At 49.5% G+C, this 19,481-nt stretch overlaps 1 protein-coding gene across 4 annotated transcripts in view; it reads left to right on the forward strand.

The window, feature by feature from the left end:
• The first annotated feature begins 4,923 nt into the window (after window positions 1-4,923).
• VDR (vitamin D receptor) overlaps window positions 4,924-19,481 on the forward strand; it is a 65,856-nt gene continuing 51,298 nt past the window's right edge. The window contains exons 1-3 of one of the 4 annotated variants that reach the window (XM_058433652.1): window positions 4,924-5,020; window positions 7,013-7,150; window positions 8,264-8,340. The gene's annotated coding sequence lies outside the window, so the exon portion shown is untranslated. The remainder of the gene's footprint in view (window positions 5,021-7,012; window positions 7,151-8,263; window positions 8,341-19,481) is intronic. The other 3 variants (XM_058433653.1, XM_032143872.2, XM_032143869.2) reach the window with 3 other exon arrangements.

Consider the following 19,481-nt stretch of genomic DNA (forward strand, 5'->3'; position numbering starts at 1 on the left):
ATTTGGAGTGAATAACTGGTGGTGCCCTACTCTTTCTAAGGCAGGCTGAGTCTGTGTGCATTCACTTCTCATGGCATCACACAGGACTCCTTGGAGCTGTTCTGTTCTGTTCTGGAGCAGTCAAGATTTCTGAGATGCCATAGGCATCTTGAGGCTAAAAGAACCCCCCAAACCTGGAAAATACTGGTGAGTGGTAATATATCAGTTGAGTAAAGGCCACAAAAGCAAACATTGGGTGGATACATTCTGCCTCAGTGACCTAACCCTGACCATGCACCCTTGGAGGTAGAATCACCAAAACCATCATGTATCCCCTGCAGGGTTCTGAGGGGGCTACATGTAAGCCATTGATGGTCTCTCAAATGTATTTCTGTGAATCTCGTGTTCCCAGTTCTAAATGAGAGGGTCCTATGGTGAGAGGGACTTGTTCTGTCGTTCAGAAAGGCAAGATTCCATCAACTCCCTGGATGGAGTCTTCTGTCAGTTGGCTACTCAAACAATAAAGTCAGCCTAGCCCATGATCTAGGGCAGGATTTTTTTTTTTTTTTGAGACAGGGTCTCACTCTGCCTCCCAGGCCTCAAGCATAGTGGCATGATCATAGCTCACTGCAGCCTTGACCTCCCAGGATCAAGCGATCGTCCCACCTCAGCCTCTCAAGCAGCTTGGACTACAAGCACACATCACAATGCCTGGATAATTTTTAAATTTCTTGTAGAGATAGGGTCTCACTATGTTGCCCAGGCTGGTCTCAAACTCCTGGCCTCAAAGTAATCCTTCCACCTCAACCTCCTAAAGTACTGGGATTACAGGCCTGAGCCACTGTGTAGGGTAGGATTTTTAATACTGTATTTTGGGTCACAACCCATTAATGGGCTGTGAAATAAATTTGGTGGATCCTGAAAGGAAAGGAAGGAAGGAAGGAAGGAAGGAAAAGAAAGGGAAGGAAGGAAGAAAGGAAGGAAGGAAGGAAGGAAGGGAAAAGCAAGGAAAGAAAGGAAGGAAGGCAGGAAGGAAAGAAGAAAGGAAGGAAGAAAGAAAGAAAAAGAAAGAAAGAAAGAAAGAAAGAAAGAAAGAAAGAAAGAAAGAAAGAGGAATGAAAGAGGGAAGGAGGGAGGGAGGGAGGAAAGAAGGAAAAGAGGATAGAGAAAATAATAGAAAATATTGTAGAACATCTTTTGTATCAGGAAACTTATATGTATTCCTGAGTAAACTAGGTCACAATAAAAACTTATTTCTTATTATGGGTTGCAGTTAAAATTTTGAAAAACACTGTCCTGGGAAGACCCTTTGGTTTGCTTTCATTGCTACAGCTTCTTACATTTATTCATTCTATTTTTACCATCTGGAACATAAATAAGGAGAGTCATCCCTGATCCTTTTTGTCTTAACATGGGTTAGGAAACATAAATGAATTAATCTTTCTGAACTTAATGTGTGTTTTTCAAAAAATCTCTAAAACAAGGGAACAAACTGAAAAGATGGCCTGGTCCCTTCTGTCTTTCTAACTCCACGCTCATGTCTCTCAGAATGTTCTCTGGGTGTTTACTGAAGAGAGGCTTCTCTTCAGTCCTACCATGCTCATAACCATAAAATATTTAAGGGGGAAAAATGGCCCTAAAAAGGGAAAAACAAACAGTTAGATGGGAGTGTTCCAGAGAGAGCTCAAAGGGCACATTTTTACCTGCAGAGCAGCCTTTAGACAGCTCAAAAAACCTCTGTCCATGGGGACAGGGTCTCTGGGAGACTCACAGGGACAAAGCGACCCACTCTAGCTTTGACACCACAGCAAGAAGTGCAGAGAGCATCAGCCATCCTCGAGGACAGTGTCCAGGCTGCAGAAAAAGGAAGCCCAGAGATGAGGACAGGCTGCAGTCCTGTGGCCTGACTGTGGCCACAACTGCCCAGGCCAACCCCAGGTACCTGGAGCCTGGCAGAGAGGTCAAGAGACCAGGCCCTGCCTTTCTTTGGAGTCTGTGGAATGAAATGCACAGGAATGAAATGAATGAAATGAAATCCTCAGCCTAGTACCTCTGGAATCTTTCCATCAAAGTCAGATGCACTGGGAAGGGCTCTTTTGTTTCTATACAGATTTTTAAGTCTGTAGCACTATAGCAGAGCATCTAGCACACTACCAGACTTGGCTAATATTAACCAAGCAAGTGCTTACTAGATATTCCTTGAGGTAATTTGGCAGAGATGAGTACTGATGAAAAACAATCTGTACATCCCAATAAAGACCACTACCCATCCCAGAGATAAGTGAGAATATGAGAAATGTTAACTTCAGGGAAAAGAAAAATTAATGTCTTCTGCAGAGGTTCTGGTACATGGTTTATAAAGAAGTCAAGATAGGGGAATTTAAAACTATTAACTCTGCAGTGCAGGAATGGTGCTTGTCATCAAGGCATCAAGAGAACATGGTGTGGGACAGCAACCTCTCCTTCCAGTTGTATACCTGGCTAGGGAGAAGTAGGGTCCAGAGACAATTAGGGATTACAACAGAACACAGGAGAAGTGAATCTCATATTATTTTGCTTTTCTACTTTCACAAAATAACCTTCCAAGAATAAAACAGGCAAAAAAAATCTATCTTTGTTCAACGTAAATACAAGATGGTTCATTAGCAGGTGCCAAACCATGCAATATAGACAATGCATGCGCTACAAAGACCAGAGAATTGACAGTTCCTTTCCTGGAGATGTTGGAAAAGCCTGATGGAATAGGTAGGACCTGAAAGAGGAGAGGGTCTGGAGAGGTGGATGAGAGAGAACAGTTCAGGTATTGGGGGAATATGAGAAGAACATGGTTACAAACAAGGTGATGGGGCTGATGACGGCATGTGCTGGGGACCGTGATGACATCTATAATCTTGCCCATCTGCCAGATGCAGAACCTCTGAGTTCTCCAACTCTGTGAAAAGTGCATGCATGGAAATTTTTTTGTTTTTTAGAGGCAGCATGAAACAGTGGGATGTGCAGAGAGAAGACCTGGGTCCAGTAGTTCTGACACTCCTCAGCTGTAGAACCTTGACAACTCTGCACATCAGTTGTACAATGGAACGGTATTTGTTACTCTTCATGTCTGAAAAGGCTATGATAAAGATCAAGTAAGATATTCCAAAGAATTTTTATATTATAAAGCAGTTTACACATGTGAATTACAAGTACCTCTCCTCCAACAAAGAGCTGTGAAAAAAGACTGTCAAGTACTACGGAATACTTAGTACGCATCTTCCACCATCTTTTGATAAGGTTTATTTGCAAGATGTCAGGCCAATCAAGCACAACAAAAGTGACTTCTGAGTGCTCAACCTCTTTCAGAGGCTCATGGGACTTCCAGAGAATGTCCCAAGGTATTGGCGGTTGGAAATTTCCTCTTATGCTTTTCTTCCCACAAGAATCACCGCTAGCTTTCCCACGATGCTTTGGGCAAGGGGATTCTTCCTATTACTTTCATTACAGGTAGAGAATCCAACCATCAGACTGGCAGGACCTCTAAAGGGGCACTTCATCTGTTTCTCAGAATAAATGGGCCATTCCCAAGTTCAATCAAACGCTGTGCCTCTCTTCTGTCTTTTGTTTAAGTCTTCCCAGAAATTTTCCATGATACGTCCATTATGAACTGTTTCAGTGCTTAACAAACTTCACTGTTGGAAGGTTCTTCTTTCTGTTTAATCTCAGTCTATTTCTTTTAAGCCTATTATTGAGTTGTGAGGGGCTGATTACGATGTAGTCCAGCATAGCTGTCTCAGAAATGGTTCAGAGACCATTGCACCGGCAGATTTGCTGGGCTCTAGCACTAGTCCTTCACCGATTAGCTGAGTCATGTTGGGCGTATCACTTAAACTTTCTATGCCTCAACTTCCCACCCTTTCACCTTGTCCCTCTGAGCCATGGTTTCCTCTTCTGTAAGAGGCGAATAGCAATATCTTCCCTGGCTAAGGGAGGTCATCGACTGCAGGATGATTTTGTGGGCATTTCTATTCCAGAAGATTATGTTGTAATTACTATTTATTTATACATTCTCCCACTGCACAGTGAGTTCTAAGAAGAGGGAACCCCATCTTTTTCACCTGTCCTCTAGCAGATAGCGCGGTGCCTATCACATAGTCAAGGGAAGCAGAGAATAACTTTAAGCCAAAATTTTCTGTGGTGAATTTTCCGCAGCCATCCACAATTCCAAGTCTCAGGAGGTACTCTTTATCTTTTCCCCTCACGCCGATGCCACGGGGGGCGGGGGAAGGGGGAACTGGGGACCAGGGACCAGGGAAGCTGAGACTCAGCTCCCTTGGGTGAGATTCGCGACAGGCCGGGAACGTGGTCAGCCGCGGTCGCTGCCAAGGTGATATCGGGTGGGAGCGATGATGCAACTCCGGTTTCCACTTCGGCCCCCTGGGATCTTTTACCCTAATCTGTGGGATCAGACTGAGCTTCCTGACGTTCTGCAGCAGTAACAGGATGGCGAGCGGAGCCCGGGATTTCCCATTCGTGCGGAGCTAGCCTCCCGTGCCAGTCGGCAGGCGCCCCTCAGCGCCCGGCGGACGACGACGTCCTGGCCTGGTCAGCCCAGGTGGGGGTGACGCACCTGGCTCAGGCGTCCGCAGCAGTCTGGGTAGAACCACGGCAGGAAGGGTGGGGGGCTGCATCCCCGATTAACGCAGGCTGAAGCGGGGATCCGCACCTATAATCATCGACAACTCTGTCCCACAGAGGGCAGAAGCGTGCCTTGCCCTATGGATGACGGTCGATGAAAGTTTCACGAGGTAGAGTCTCTAAGGCTACAGCGTGGCCTATGAGGTGATTGATTCCAAGTCAAGATGGTTGCAGCGCCAACGGAGCTCCTGGCAAGAGAGGACTGGACCTGTGGGCGGGGCGGAGGGGCGGGGCGGGGCGGGGCCGGGGCGGGGCCTGATCGAGAGGCGGGGCCAGGTGCTGGGCTGTCTCTGCTTGTCAAAAGGCGGCAGCTGAGCCGTGTGCGCCGGGAGCGCGGAACAGCTTGTCCACCCGCCGGCCGGACCAGGTGCGAACCCGGGAGCAGCGGGAAAGGGGGTCTCAGGATAGGGACTCGGGGTCGGGGCGTCGGGGATACCGGGGCCTGAGCGCCCGGGTGCGAGCGTTAGAGTCTAAGTCCCAACGGTAAACTTGGCTACTGAGGTCCGGGCTGTCGTGCCATGAGGCTGGGACACTAAGGGGCACTGAGGTTTGAGAAGGCTGAAGTTCGTGCCAGGCTGGCGAGGGGAGCGGCGACATCCTCGGTGCTTAGGAGCAATGCTCCGCTAACACAGTGCTCAGCACTTGGGCAACAAGAAGCGTTTGTTTCCTTCCTCTGTCGGGGCGCCTTGGCGTGGAGTGGAGGAACAAGAAAAGGAGCGATTGGCTGTCGACGGTGCTCAGAACTGCTGGAGTGGAGGGTGTGTAGCCTTATTTATTGTCTTACAGGGCCCAGGTATGGTCACCTGTGATAGTGGAGCTGGGTCTTTTAAGTAATTTTTTTTTTTTTTTTTTTTTTTTTTACTTTTCTTTGAACTACCAATGAATTTAGACCTAATTGGCCCTATTTTTTTTCAGGACAGCCTGTCAATAGATGTTCAGAGGAACTCAGGGGCAAGCATTTAAATGACGAAGGGGCTCAAGGAGTAGTTTCTGTTTGAAAAGTGAGGTGCCCTGGATCTGTGGGTGGTGGTGAGGAAGATTCAGAAGTATCTAGGAGGGAACAGCCTGTGGTCTCCAGGGCCAGTGTACAACTGCCCCTCCTTCTCTTCACCCAGGGACCAGAGTCTGAGACCTAGCCTGGGCTGGGGGAGCCTTGGGTCTCCAAGCCCAGGCCCTTCTCACAATTCCTCCTCCTCCTCCTCCTCCTCCTCTTGTTCCTCCTCCTCCTCTATGCGTGCGGTGAGTGAGTCAGCCTCCTGTCTGGGCTCAGTTGCAGCCAAAGGGGCCAGAGCCCAGGCAAGCAGTTGGGCAGGCATTTTCTGAGCATTGCAGAAGCTCTCCTGGGCAGAGTTCAGCTCTGCTCCAGCTCCCTGCTGGAAGGTGGTCTTCCTCACGGGCAGGCGCTCAGATACCCAACACAGCAGTGCTTATGGAATGGCTACGGGATGATTCCAGCAGGAGGTGATCGTGAAGGGATGGTGGCTTTATGATAAATCTACATCTCATCTTTCTCCTAGGATAAGGAGGTGCATCCCAGCACTGCAGGCTTTTCCAGCCCTTCCTTCCATTTCTGCCTAGTGGTCTCGTTAGCGGCCCATCCCTGCTAGCGAAGGGGGTGAGCAAAAGAAATTAGGAAAGTCTGGGGCCAGAGAAGTCATGGTGTTGGCAAAGAAGGCTTTAACTCAGGCTAGGGAGTGAGGGTGATCTGCTGAGGTAGAGATGGGTTATCTGAACATTGGAGCCTCAATTCTATGGACTGAGAGTGTTGTGTGTTGAGAGAGCTTCTGCCGTCCCTTCCCTGTCCAAGTGCTGGAGGGAACTGTGAGTCTTTCTGAAACAGTCTCAGGGCTGGCATGCAGCCAGACCAGAAGATAGTAAGACTGCACATTTCTCCCTGGCTTTTGTTTTGGGTGCTAGAGATCGTTGAACAGAAATAGCCTTCCCTGCAGAGTCTGTGGCCCCCACTCAGTAGCCTCTCTGGACCTATTGAAGAAGAGTCCTGGGAGGCCAATCCAGCTGTGGGGCTGACTCAAACTGAAAAAAGCTGGGGAATTCACAGTCTATGCTCTGGCTGGGTCCCATGGCTTTGGGTTTGGCTGGTCCTGATCAGCTGTGACTTGGACCCTTACCAAGCTAAAGGAGGAACTAGAAAATGGGGTAAGAAAGGAGGGGAAAAAAAAATGAGAGTTAGAAAGCCTTCCCAACCCTTTGCTCCTCTTTGGCAGAGGCCATCAGACTTTGTTTGTATAAACAGTATGGAAGGTCGGGTGCTGTTTGGGGTGCTCTGATAATTTGTGTTTATGGTTTCTCAGTATTGTTCCCCTATTTGACCTCAGAACTGATCTCTTTTGTAACTAAGCCCCAGAGGAAGCTCCAAGAGGACCTCCTGGACCCCTACACTGTACCCCCAGAACAGATAGCAGGTGTCCAAAGCCCAGGCTGTGAATGGAGAAAGGCCTGGGGCCGAGTGGGCTACATCAGGTGGCTACTACATCAGGTGATTATCTAAGACAGGAAAAGGAGTTCCCATTGTTTCATTCCTTACCCCACATCCTAAGGAGGCACTGCTGTCCTGGCTGGGATGGGCATCTGGAACCTCTGCTAGAAACTCGCTGTTGCCTGTGCAGCAGTCAGGTCCTAGGGGCCAGAGAGCCAGAGACAGGAGGACCACCTAGATGACATTTGGTGTGTTGCTGAATAAAGAATTACAGGGCTCCAGCTTCCATTTGTCCCTGCTGCAATTCTGTTTTGGATGCAGGTAGAGGGAAGTAAGGAATTGACCAGATTTGATTAAGAGTCTCTTGTGTGCCCAGCATGACTCCAGGCCCTCTGAGGGATAGCAGGAAGCAGAATCCACCAGACCAGGCCCCTGACTCCAAGACAGTTTGAGCCCCAGGGTGGGCAGCAGTTCTCAGGCTCTCCCTCCACTATTGTCCAGTTCTGAGAGGATCCAGCTGGGCTGAAGCCAGCCTGGCTGCCACTCTGGGCCACCAAGGCCTTGCTTGTTGTTTTGCTTCCCTTTGATTTGTCCCTAACCTTTTCCTGTGTCAGTGCCCTCCTAGATATGCTAGAAAGAGTGCCTGTGTAATGTATCTTGCAAACTGGGATGCTTCTGAGAGTGAAAGGGGATGCCGTGCATGGTTATACCAGGACAACGGACATAGACCCAAACTCTCCAGGGAAAAATGGAATATTAATCACCCCAGTGTTGATCACTCCAAACTCAGCAGAGGTCACAGCAGTGATGAGGGGATGATAAGGTTGGGGGAGGCTTAATGCTCAAGGGAAAACAGGGGTAGCTTAATTCTGAGGACAGCCCCCAACACCCTAGCCTGCTCCCTGGTGTTATCAGCCAATTCTCGTCTTTTCCCGGAGGGCGGCACTGCTCCCGGCCACCCTGTCCTGGGACCCAGCGCACCACTCGTGTGACTTCCCTTCACCCTTGACCTGTGACTGGCCTCACCTTTGGTTTTCCTGCCCCACCCCAACCTCAGACAGGGACATGAAGATCTGCCAACTCCTCTTCAGCTTTCCCTGGGCAAATTGGGGTTCACAGTGGAGCCAAGACTGGGCCTCACGTCTCCTCTTCCCTATTCCTCCATATCTGCAGCCTCCTCGTTTTGTTCATCCAGCTTCCCAGACCTCTGGGGACCACACTATCCCACAGGAAGTCTGGCTGTAAAGCAGGTAAGCAGCCAGGAAGGCAAGGGTAGGCAAGCCTTGCCCACTCTGATAAAGGACATAGGTCACCTGTAATCAGGTTCCAGGGAAACGATAAGCCAAGTGGAGGCCAAAGCCAGGGAGGAGCGCGTTGCAAGAGACAGAGTCAGTTCCCAAAGACACTAGAGTTTGCCTCTTCGGTCCGGTCTGACTATTGGGGAAATGGTCCAGGGTGGGGAGAGGCTGTTCTTGCTCAATCCAAGTGACAGACGTTGACGGCAATGCCTGCATCCTGCTGTGGCGACATGTGGAAGAGAAACTGTCCTGCCTTCTGGGTCCTGGGTCCTCATGGTCCAGATGCAAAGGCTGGGATCCCCAGAGGTCCAGTCTGTGGGTGATCGGGCATAGGCCTGGAGGGAGCAGAGCCGCCACGATGACCACATAGTGACTGTCAGTTCCTCTGCCAGGGAGGAAGTCATTCTCGTTGCCAACAAATGAAAAGGGCAAGTGAAGATCTCTTGGGAAGTCATGTCTTTGAGGTGACTTGTGGGCAAGGGAGGTGGTGAGACCCCCCACGCCAAGGCTGGCTGGGGGAGGATGGGGGTGTCTGGTTGGTAAATAACAGGAGTGGAAGGCAGAAGCAGTCAGTACTCTGTGAGTTGGAATGTGTGTCATGCTTTTGCAAACCTGCCCTGCAGGTCCTGTGCCAAGGAATAGACTAAGCAGTGTTCCCAGAACCAGATGCCATACAAAGTCCTCATTCTGCACAGGGGAGAGTCCTGGTCCTGAGCAGGGTGTGGGCAGCTGCACCCGCGGGAAAGTGGAGTCTGGGCAGACTCGGCAGTTGGTTCCTGAGAAGCTGCTACCTCTCAGTGGCCTTCTGATGACAACCTAAAGCTTGGAGGTGTTATGCAAGGTGGGACATTCCAGGCACTGTGGAATACCCATGAGGCCCAAGGCTTTGCTGGTGACACATCCAGTGTGTGCCACCTGCTGGTACTGGAGTTGTAGCTTCAGCTACTTACTGAGCACTCACTTGGTAGCAGGTGCTGTGCTACATGCCTCCCAGACCTATCACTAGCCCTTGTGAGATAGGAACCAGTTATGTTCCCTTTACAAATGAGGAAATGGATTCTCTGTGAGATTAATCAACACGCCAAGCTGTCACAGCCTGTGAGGAGGAAAGCCAGGACTCCCTCTCAGGTTTGCAGAAGCCCATGCTCTTAACCTGCACGGAACTCTCCCACCTCTGCATTCATGGGATGGCCACAGGGCACTTACTGCCCTGTCTTGCACATTACAGGCCTGCAGTAAATGTTTGTGAGCTGCGGGCTTAGATGTACTAACTAGTTTGAACAAGTTGACCTGAGATCAGGCTTGGACTGCCCAAAGGTTACTCTGGGGACAGTGGCCTCTCAGAAGGAGGATCCCTCTGCCAGCACTTTTAGATCTTGGTGCCTCTCTGGCAGTCTCGGGCACTGAGGTTAAGAACAGCAAACAAGAACCCAAGAGAGGTAGGATTGTGCAGAGAAATTGTATGGAATCAAATATGGCTCTAATAGTCTGGAAGGCAAATAGGAGACAATCTTTCAAACAGGCCTCTTTATTGAAAACCTACTATGTGCTGATTGTCCCATTGGCCAGTGGAGAGCTATTCTCACTTTGCTTACCTTTTCCCTCTCCTGGCTATCCCTTAAGGACTCCTGAACTTAGCCCAACTGGAAGGAGAAATGGACTCTAGCCTCCTCTGATAGCCTCATGCCAGGCCCCGTGCAGATTGCTTTGCTTGTCTCCTTCAATCCTCATAGCTTCTCTTTGGGGTAAGTACAGTTATCCTCTCTAGCAGGCATAGTGGGGAAATCAAGGTCTAAAGAGATGCAGTCACCTGCCCAGGGCTGCAGAGTCAGCCTGTAACCACTGCTTTACGCGGCTTGCCAGCCCTGGGCCTGGCCATACAAACCGCTCTGTCGGAGCCTGGAGACAGAGGTCGCAGGAAGAGAAGATGCTCAGCCTGCCCCACCCCCTGTGGGTCCCAGGGTTCCTTGATAGATGACTAAAATTTTAGGTAGTGCTGTTAGAAGCTAGTGGCCTGGCAGAACAGGAGAAACACAGGGTCTGAGTTAGACTCTTGGGTTCAAATCTCGGCAAGGTCGCTTTGTAGCTTGTGACCTTGGGCAAGTTTCTTAATCTCTGCAAACCTCAGTGTCCTTACCTGTAAATTGGGTATAGTAATAGCTCCCTTGTAGGACTGTGTGAGGATTAGACGGTGTAAGTCAAGTGCCTGGCACACAGTAGGCCCTTGAAAGGCATGTGTATTCAGTAGATATGGGCCAAGAGCCTACTGTGTGGGAATTTAACAGTGGGGAGAAGAGAGACTCTTGCACTTCTTTTCAAAATTTCTAGCCCAGAAGCCTGTCCTTGTGAGAGGCCCGTTTAGAACTCAGGAATGGCTGTCCTGACACCCGACTAAACTCCGATTTGGCAAATTGGTCTCTCTGTCATTTGTTAGCTGACGAGCTTGTGAATGTTACTTAGCTTCTCTGCAACTTGGGTTCTTCAATTCTTTTTTGTTCATTTTTAAAAACTGTGATATATCACATACACAAGATTATATGTCTATGTATCGATTAAAGAATCCTACACCCTGTACCTACCACCTAAGTTAAGAGTGGTGCATTCACAGCACCTTAAAAGCCCCCTCTGCCTCTCCCCATTTGTGTTCCCCTTCCTCACTCCCCACCCCAAAGTGAATTTCGGTTAATTGTTTCCTCGCTTTTCTTTGTAAGTTATCATCTATGTAGATTTTACAAAACACTACGTTGTTTCATTTTACATGGCTTTGAAGTTCACGTACCTGTGTGTTCTCTGTGATGCACTCTTCTTTGAGTCAATGTGAGTTTTCTGAGGTTCATCCATGTCGACGCACACCACTGCAGTTCATGAGTTTGCACTGCTGTGTAGTATTCCATTGGAAAAACACACCACGATTTCTATATCCTCCTCTCACTGATGGACGTTTGCGTTGTTTCCAGTTGAGCTATTATGATAGGACAGTACTGCTAGGGGTGTACATGTTATACTTGTCTTCTGGTTCATGAGAAACACACAAGAATTTCTGTAGGGCACACGCCTAGGGTTGGAATTGCTGCCTCCCATGGAATTCTATGTTCAGCATTGGTATAGGGTGCCAAACAGCTTTCCGCAGTGGTTGTCCCAAAAAACACTTCCAGCAGTGGATGAAAGTTTCCATTGTTCTCCATCCTTCTCAACACTTGATATACGCTTCATTTCTAAGATGAAAAAGTTGTATTAGATGAGTTTCTACAGTTATAATGATTAGCTATCATAGTTGTATTGTTCATGACCTAGGGACCCAATTTCTGGCTCATGTGTGTGCCTGTCTGCTGCACTGTGTACAGGTGACCACATACGTGCCACAGCCTGACTCTGAGAGCTCTGTGCTGGGCCTCTAAGTACAGTTGAAGCCCTTCCTCTCTGGGCTTCCACCAGCAGTGCTTGAGGGATCCCACGGTTCTACATCCTCCCAAACACTTGGTGGTCTCCTCAGTTCAACCAAGAGCCTGGTGTCAGCAGTGAGCCCATACTATGTGCTCGATTAATACCTGGGGAGGAATATCTATTTTCCTTGGGCATCAGTTTTGAGAAAAGGACATGGAAGTATAAGAAACATGAGTTTGCTGGCTAATCAAAGCACACAGGCCTGGGGCAGTGATGGATTCACATCTGTCCTGGGCTTCTTGATCATTTCAGGGCTCCAGTGAGATGGGGTGGAGTTTAGTAGTCTCTACTGGCCATCTCTTCAGAGTCTGGCCTTGTTCTTTGGCCTTTTGAATTGTTTAACCTGAGAAGCAAGGGGTAGCCGGAGGGTTGGGGTGGAGGGAACAGAGGCGATGCCATGGGGAAAGGAGCCAAATGCCTGTAGAGAATCCCTTTCCCTTTGAAGGTCGAATACCCTGCTGGGACTACTGGGGAAAAGAGGTGTTAACTGCACTCACCATCCCGGTAGCCACATAAACAGCCAGATACTCACCCCCCAGCCACCCATGGGACAAAGGAATGTGGCTGGCTGGACAGTTGCATGGGCCACCTCAGCCCTCAACTTTGTAATTACCTATCCAGTCTGCGGCTGTCAGCTCCGGGCAGGCAGGTGCTTCTGCCCTGGGCCTCACCTTGGCTCCCAGGCCTGTGCTGGGATCAGGGACAGGGCTCTACCTTCTCCAGCCATCCCTCCACCCCAGCTCCACCCAGTGTCTCTTTCTATACCAACCTTTGACCCTTGTGAGGTTACCATATTATGTAATAGCTGACAATCGTAATAACCAATGGTTATTATAACTCACTATGTTCCAGGTACTGTGTTCAGTGCTTTTCATGCATTTTCTGATTTATGCCTCTCAATAATCCTACGAGGCTGGTAAAATTATATCCATTTTATAGAAGAGGAAACCCAGGTTCATAGAGATTAAGAGGCTAAATTCCTTGCCCAAAGACATTGAGCTACTAAATCAGAACCAGACTTTAGATTCAGGCTTAAGTCCAGAATGCATGTTCTCTTTCTCACTTGCTCATTGCCTTTCCTGCAGTGTCCTAGTCATTCAGCTCAGTCTTCCCTCCTCCCCTTCCTGTCTTGGAGGGCTGGAAAAAACGCAGCAGGTGGTACGAGGGTGAATGGGGCAGTTCCAATCTGGCCAGGGAGATGCTGGAAAACACCTTCGGGGCAGAGTTCTTTGTTCCAAACGGCTCTGAATTTCCGGACTTCTGCCAGGGGCAGGAAGTGACTTCTGCCCAGCCTCTTTGGCAAGCACACCCATATCTTGGGTGCCATGATGTTAAGAAGTGGGGGAGGGGCTGCCTCAGGTAAAATTCCATTATCATGAACTCCATTTGAGGTCTGACGGGCTTTGTTGAAACCACGTGCACAGCCTGGGAAACTGGAAATGGAGTGGAACTAATGCAAGGTTGGGTGTCTTTTATCAAAGCCCCCCGAAAGGTTTGGAGCCTAGAAGGAGAAGGAGAAAAGAGTCAGACCCACCCCCAGGTCCTCCTGAATGCCAAGCTCCTGGGTGGTCCTGGGCAGGGCTTGTGGGGAGAGCTCTGTGCGTAACCCCACCTGTCAGTGCTGTCATCGCCCATTCCCCCCACTCCACTCCGAGCCCCGAGAACAGATCCGAATCCTGTCCCTGAAGTGCCCCTGCTCCATGCAATAACTCACATGTCACAGATATACTCACTAGATGGTTTTGTCTGTAGACCGGGTGCCTGAGCAAGAAAGGAGGGTTGAAGGGCAATTGCTTTGTGTCATTAAATCATCTTCAAAAACTGGGCTGCAACTCAGATGAAGTCTCCTTAGTCATTGTGGTAATTGTGCACAATAATAAGCACTACTGTTTACTGAGCAGGTACTACGTGCCAGGCACTATGCTGGGCACTTGACGTGATTATCTCATGGACTCCTCACAGACTATGCAGTAGGTGGTGTTATTGTTCTCATTTCACAGGTGAGGAAGCAGAAGCTTAGAGAGTGCATTTCATTGGTTCTGGTTGCACAGCTAGTGGTAGGGAGAATTCAGGGTTGGGCACACCCAGGCCAGCTGCCTCCAGAGCCTGCACTTCTAACCGTGAGCTCTGCTGTCAGTGTGCGCTGGTCAGGGGGCCGGGGCCAGGTGGGTCATGAGTGAGGCTGGAGGGATGCAGACCCCGTGAGATGGACTGGAGAGCACATGCTGGTTGATGGGAGCAGCCCCTCTCGGCCCAGCAGGCTTCCAGCAGGAGCTTCAGCCTGGTGTGGCCAGATTACCCGACTTTTTCATAGAAAGCTGGACATTCGGATTTTTTTTCGAAAGTGTAACCTCTTGATTTCTAAAACATTGACAGCCAATTAAAAAAAATGAAATGTGTAATCACTGTTGGTGATGGGGGAGGACGGGTGGCAAACAGCACACACCACAGTCAGGTCTGCCCTGCAGGCTCCACTGCGTCCTCTGGTAGTTTTTTTTAAACAGGTAACTGTTATAGAGTGGGATGGGAAAACCCTGTTCCTTTGGAATTCCTTACTAACGTACTAGAAGGTACCCCTCCCAGCATGTGATAATAGCTTTATAATACAGAGTGTTTCTTCCTTGTGAGTTAGAAAGAAAGCTTTCAGAATAAGATATTCCAAGAATACATTCCCTTCCTTTCCTTTCTCCCCTCCTCCTTCTCTCCCTCCCATACTCTGTCTTCTCAGGAAGGTATTTCCCAATAGGTATTGGGAAGAAAAGTTGTGTGAGAAAAATCAGAAGGAAACTAACAGAGGATAGGGTCTTAAGGCAAAAAAAAAAAAAAAAAAAAAAAAAAAGAAAGTTTGGGGATGGGCTTGGTAGACAACAAATGAATGGATCATGCTCCATGCAATCGTTCAAGGTATTTTTTCACAGCCTTCCCCTTTTCACCTGAATTTATTCCTCCTCCTCTCCTATTCTTAAATACCTGGAAAAATAATAGTAATGCAATAGCTAGTATTTTTATAGAGTGTAATTTTAGAGTGTAACAATTTTTATAACACATTTGGAATATTTATCTCAGCTGACCCAACAGTCTTATAGAATCTCCTTTTGGAGGCTTGGTAAAGTAGCAGTGTTTTCTCCTTCTTCCTTGCATTCTGTAAGAGTTGTAGCCATGGAGGATGGAAACTCCTGGCTCCCGTGAGCCTTCCCTGTCCTGCCGCCCTCATGCCCCACGTGGACCCACAGATGGAGGCAGGTGTGGCAGGCAGTTAGTCTGAGCCTTTGACTAGGGTCCCACCTCTATAAAATCTGGCGCCAGCAAGAGTGAGGGAGTGGACATGGGAAGGACCCTAAATAGATAGTGGCCCTAGTTAGTGGCCCAAGGCCAGCCTCCCCCGCCCCACCCTGCCTGTCACTCTGAGCTATTGTTCCAAAAGCTGGGCAGAAAATAACTCACTGAGGGAATTATTTTCATCTCTGTTAAACTTCAATCCTGGGCTACTGACCAGCCTAGCTGCAGAATTATTTTTCAGGTCAGGGGGAGTTCTGGGAAAAGTAAGGGTGGGGGAGTGAAGGGAAGCAGTAGGCATCTCACCCAGGGGCGGAGATGGACCACGGCCACTGACGTCCTCCCTAGGATGTTACCTGTCTGCAGCCCACCTGGCAGCAACTCCAGCTGACCTAGTGGGGCCCAGCCCAGTCAGAGGAAACGGGGTTTCACCCACAAGTCTTTAAATTGAACCTAGGTTCTGAGCTAGTCCATCAGATTCCTTCTTGAGGGATGTTTGCCTCAGCCAGAAAGAGCATTCAGTGCAAGGAGTGGAACTTCTGCCAGCTGGTTCAGAGGTCCGGTGGGCAGCAGGCCTGGCTCAGGGCAGCTCGGGGCCTGCAGACAGCTGACCACCAGGAGGGAAGGAAGTTGCTCCTCTAGGGAAAGAGGGTGTTCCTCTGGGGACCCTGAGTTTAGCTCCTCCCCTGTCCTGGGGCAGCATTTATGGAAAGTACCCTGTGGTTTAAATCTGTTCTGTCTTTGCCCTCTGGCTACCAAAGAAAAACAAAGAAGAGGGAGATGAGCCATGGGTAGGGCTGGGGAAGGGGAATCATAGCTTGGTGAGGGTTCAAAGGTTAGAACAGAGACAGCTGTTTCCTACCACTTTGTGGCCCTGGGGAAGAAAACTCCAGATAGATTCTGGTATTTGGCCTGAAACATTGAACCAAGAGGGTTATCTTCAATTATAGCTCTGAGGGTAAGGCAAGGCTTGTGTCATGTTGGCCAGCAGTGAATTTGGACAGCCGGACTCAGGATATGGACTGGCACGTGCCTATCTGCATATGTGACGCTCCACACATGTCCGTGGTGCGTGTTGTTTGTGAGCATCGTGTATTTTGCCTGATGCCCTTCCTTAGACAAATTCCTGGCAATGAGCAAGTGGCCTTGTTGACCAGACAGAGTGGGCTGAGTGGGCTGAGTGGGCTGAGTGGGCTGGTGGAGGCAGGTTTGGGGATCCTGCGGCTGTGGGCAACTCACCTCTCTCTGTGCCCATCAACCATATCTGACCACCCTTGACAGACTGAGGAATTAAGTAAGGATTGCACTAGTGATATGGCAGCTGAGTCGTTTACTAACCTCCCTTCCATCTGCCCTTATTGAATCATTTGTTCTTTCTTTTGATTTTCTCCCACCAAAGCTTTTTTTTTCTATTCAGCTAGGCTGAATTTTTCAGATCTCTCCTTTACCTCTCCCTTCTAGCTCTACTACTGATGGTCCTATTCTTCTCAGGATTAAGGAGCTCCCTAAAGGACTGTGGGGGACAGTGGCTTTGTGTGTACCCAGGCTGCTCTTCCTGGCACCCTCTCCCTCTCTCCAGCCATATTGAATGAGTTTCTCTGTCCCAAACATGTTCTTTCCCTTTCGTTCTCAGCTTTTGCATGTGTAGTAGCCTCTGCCCGGAGTGCTCCTTACGCCTCTTACCGCTACCACATTAAACTCCTCTGCTCCTTGCTGTCCCTGTGGAGAGGTGGAGAGGGGACTGCCTCCAAAGAGCCTTCTCTTCTCTTTTCTCACTAAGATGAGGCAGAGGCTCTCGCATATGCTCCCTCTAGACCTGGCACTTACCTGGATCGTAGGATGTGTCGTACTGAATTGGAGGTTCCTGTTTGTCCCCCATCCCCACCCCCCAACGTGCGGTAGACTGTAAGCTCCCAGAGGACAGGGTCTATGTCTTGCTCACCACTGTGTCTCTCACTTCCAGTACAGGCCTTTCCATGTGGCCGGCACTTAAACATAGGCAGGGACCCTATCAGAGATAAGGCAGCAGACGCCAGAATCAACGTCCACCACAGTGTGAGGCCAAGAAGAAATGCTGCCACATCCTATCCCTGGCCCTCCAGGGGTGTCCCCAAGAGGGACCCTACCCAGAGGGATGGCCAGAAGCCTGACCAAACAGCTCTGGAAAAGCTCATTGGGGGAAGTCATTCTAATCAGAAACTGAGGAGCAGCCGATGTCACCTTGGGGTGACTGCTGCTGCCCTTGAAAGTGAATGGGAACCTCCTACGTGGCCCAGGTCCCGAGAAGCTGCGTGAACACGGTACAGGGGAAGTGTCCACCCTCACTAATAACCCAGAAGATGGACAGGATGCGTTTGGCCAAATCAGCCGTGTACGGGACCAGAGCTGCCTGGTGGAGAGTTAGCCCGGCCCTGCCCATCTCAGAGGATCCTGGGCATCCTTCCCTGATTCTGACACAGGCTTCAGAATCTATCCCAGGATAACTGAATGGCCTTCCCAGGCCTTCAAGAGCTGCGGCAGCCAGAAGTCCAGGCCCACTGAGCCAGAGCCCACCCCATGTCTAGGTGAAGGGGCACGGCGGGGCCATTCTTCTGCCAGGGCTTCCACAGTTCTCGCTGCCACCTCCTGACTCCAGCCCCTCGGTACCCACCTCAGCCTTCTCCTGAGTTCTGCTTTCTGCTTCAGGTGGTGGTGGGTGGGAGTGGGTGGTGGTGGTGCCGCTGCCCTGGTAACAGACAGAGGGGCATCCTGGAGGTAGTCAAGCTTCAGGTCCCACTAGAGTGAGAACAGATGCAGGTACAAGACCAGAACTTGATGATGGGGGAGGTGGGGGACAGAGGTGACACTGGGTGAGAAGGGACAGGAAGGACGATGGCTGTAAGGGTTGGTAATCAGTGACAACTTGGGAGCCACAGGCTTTATGTTTTACGTGGAGGAAAAGTCCAGATTTGTAGCTCGGCTTCTCTGATTGTTAGGGGAGAAATTAGAACAACTCATTTCTCCTCACCCCAAGAAGTTTTGAAAGAGTTTTAGAAGCCACAGACAGTAGGTGGGGTGGTCAGTTTTTTTTTCCCAGCTCAGCGAAATTGTGGCTTTCTGAGCAATGTTTGTTTGGGGTGGAGCTTTGGGGACTGAGAAGCAGGCATCCTGCCCTTCACAGCACCTCTCTCGGGCCTGAAGCTCTTCTCATTTTCCTGGATTCTCCAGTGATTATACTAAAGCCAGGTACAGTCCAATAATAATAGTTAACATATGAAGCTTATGGTGTGCCAGGCACCCTTCTGAGGGCTACTCAGAGATCAGCTCGTTTGATCCCCACACAAGACCTGAGACTCAGGTCTGCAAATAGACTACCCTATTTGTAGACGAGGAGACAGGAATGGGCTCTGGGGGCATCTGAACAGTGGTCAGGTGGCCAGGGGCATCAGGCTGGCCCAGGTGGCTGGACAAAGGCAAGGGGTCTGATCCCAAGGATGCCAAATATCTCAATGCTGGTAGGACCTGGGCTTTGGATACTGACCTTTGACACAATGCAGAACAGTCTGCGTGATTCAGAGATCACGTTGGTCCCAGAAGGAAAATAAGGAAAACAAGCCTGGCCACCCGGGATAGGGGTAGGTGGTTGGGCCTCAGAGAGGTTTGCCTGAGCAAGAGTGGCTCAGGCCTGGGCAGGCTACTGTCCCCAGGAGCACCCTCCCTGCCTGTCGCGTCCCTCTGCCCCTCCCTCCTGCACATGTCACACTGACCACATCTGTAGACAACTTGAGTTGTAGCTGCAGATGGGGACCAGTGGCTCCCATTTTCATTTTAGCCATTTCGTCTCCTGCACCCACTCCCTTCATACAATCTAGTCAGAATAGCACTTCTAGGGCACACGTTCTCAGTCCAAGCTGTGGGAAAGCTCCCCTTATCCCAGACAGTTTAAAGGTGGTGACTTGGGTTTTTGTGAATGTTTTGTTTAGTAAGGACTTGTGGGGAGGAACCGTGCTAAGCCATAACCAATGAGGAGAAGCAAGACAGCCTGTCTGCCCCCAGGAGCTCTTCTGCAGTCAGGCCACTGCCTGGGGGCTCTAGTCATTCCAGTGGAAGATGAATGTAACCTGCCCGGTGACGTGACAACTGTTTTCTCCCTGAACCCAGAGGAGCTGGCTCTAGAAGGTTGGGATCAATCCTGAATTTAGTTTACGTGTCAGATTTACACATATATATACTATATATATTATATATTATATTATATATAATATATATATACATTATATATATATATATATATATGTAAAAGTACAAAACAATAACCCTTCTGGGGTTTCTTGTGACAGTTGAAGTAGTCCCACATGTGGTCGTCAGAAAATAAGCCATTCCTCATTCCAATA

The sequence above is a fragment of the Hylobates moloch genome, unplaced genomic scaffold, assembly GCF_009828535.3.
Source record: "Hylobates moloch isolate HMO894 unplaced genomic scaffold, HMol_V3 SCAFFOLD_22, whole genome shotgun sequence".
NCBI lineage: Eukaryota > Metazoa > Chordata > Mammalia > Primates > Hylobatidae > Hylobates > Hylobates moloch.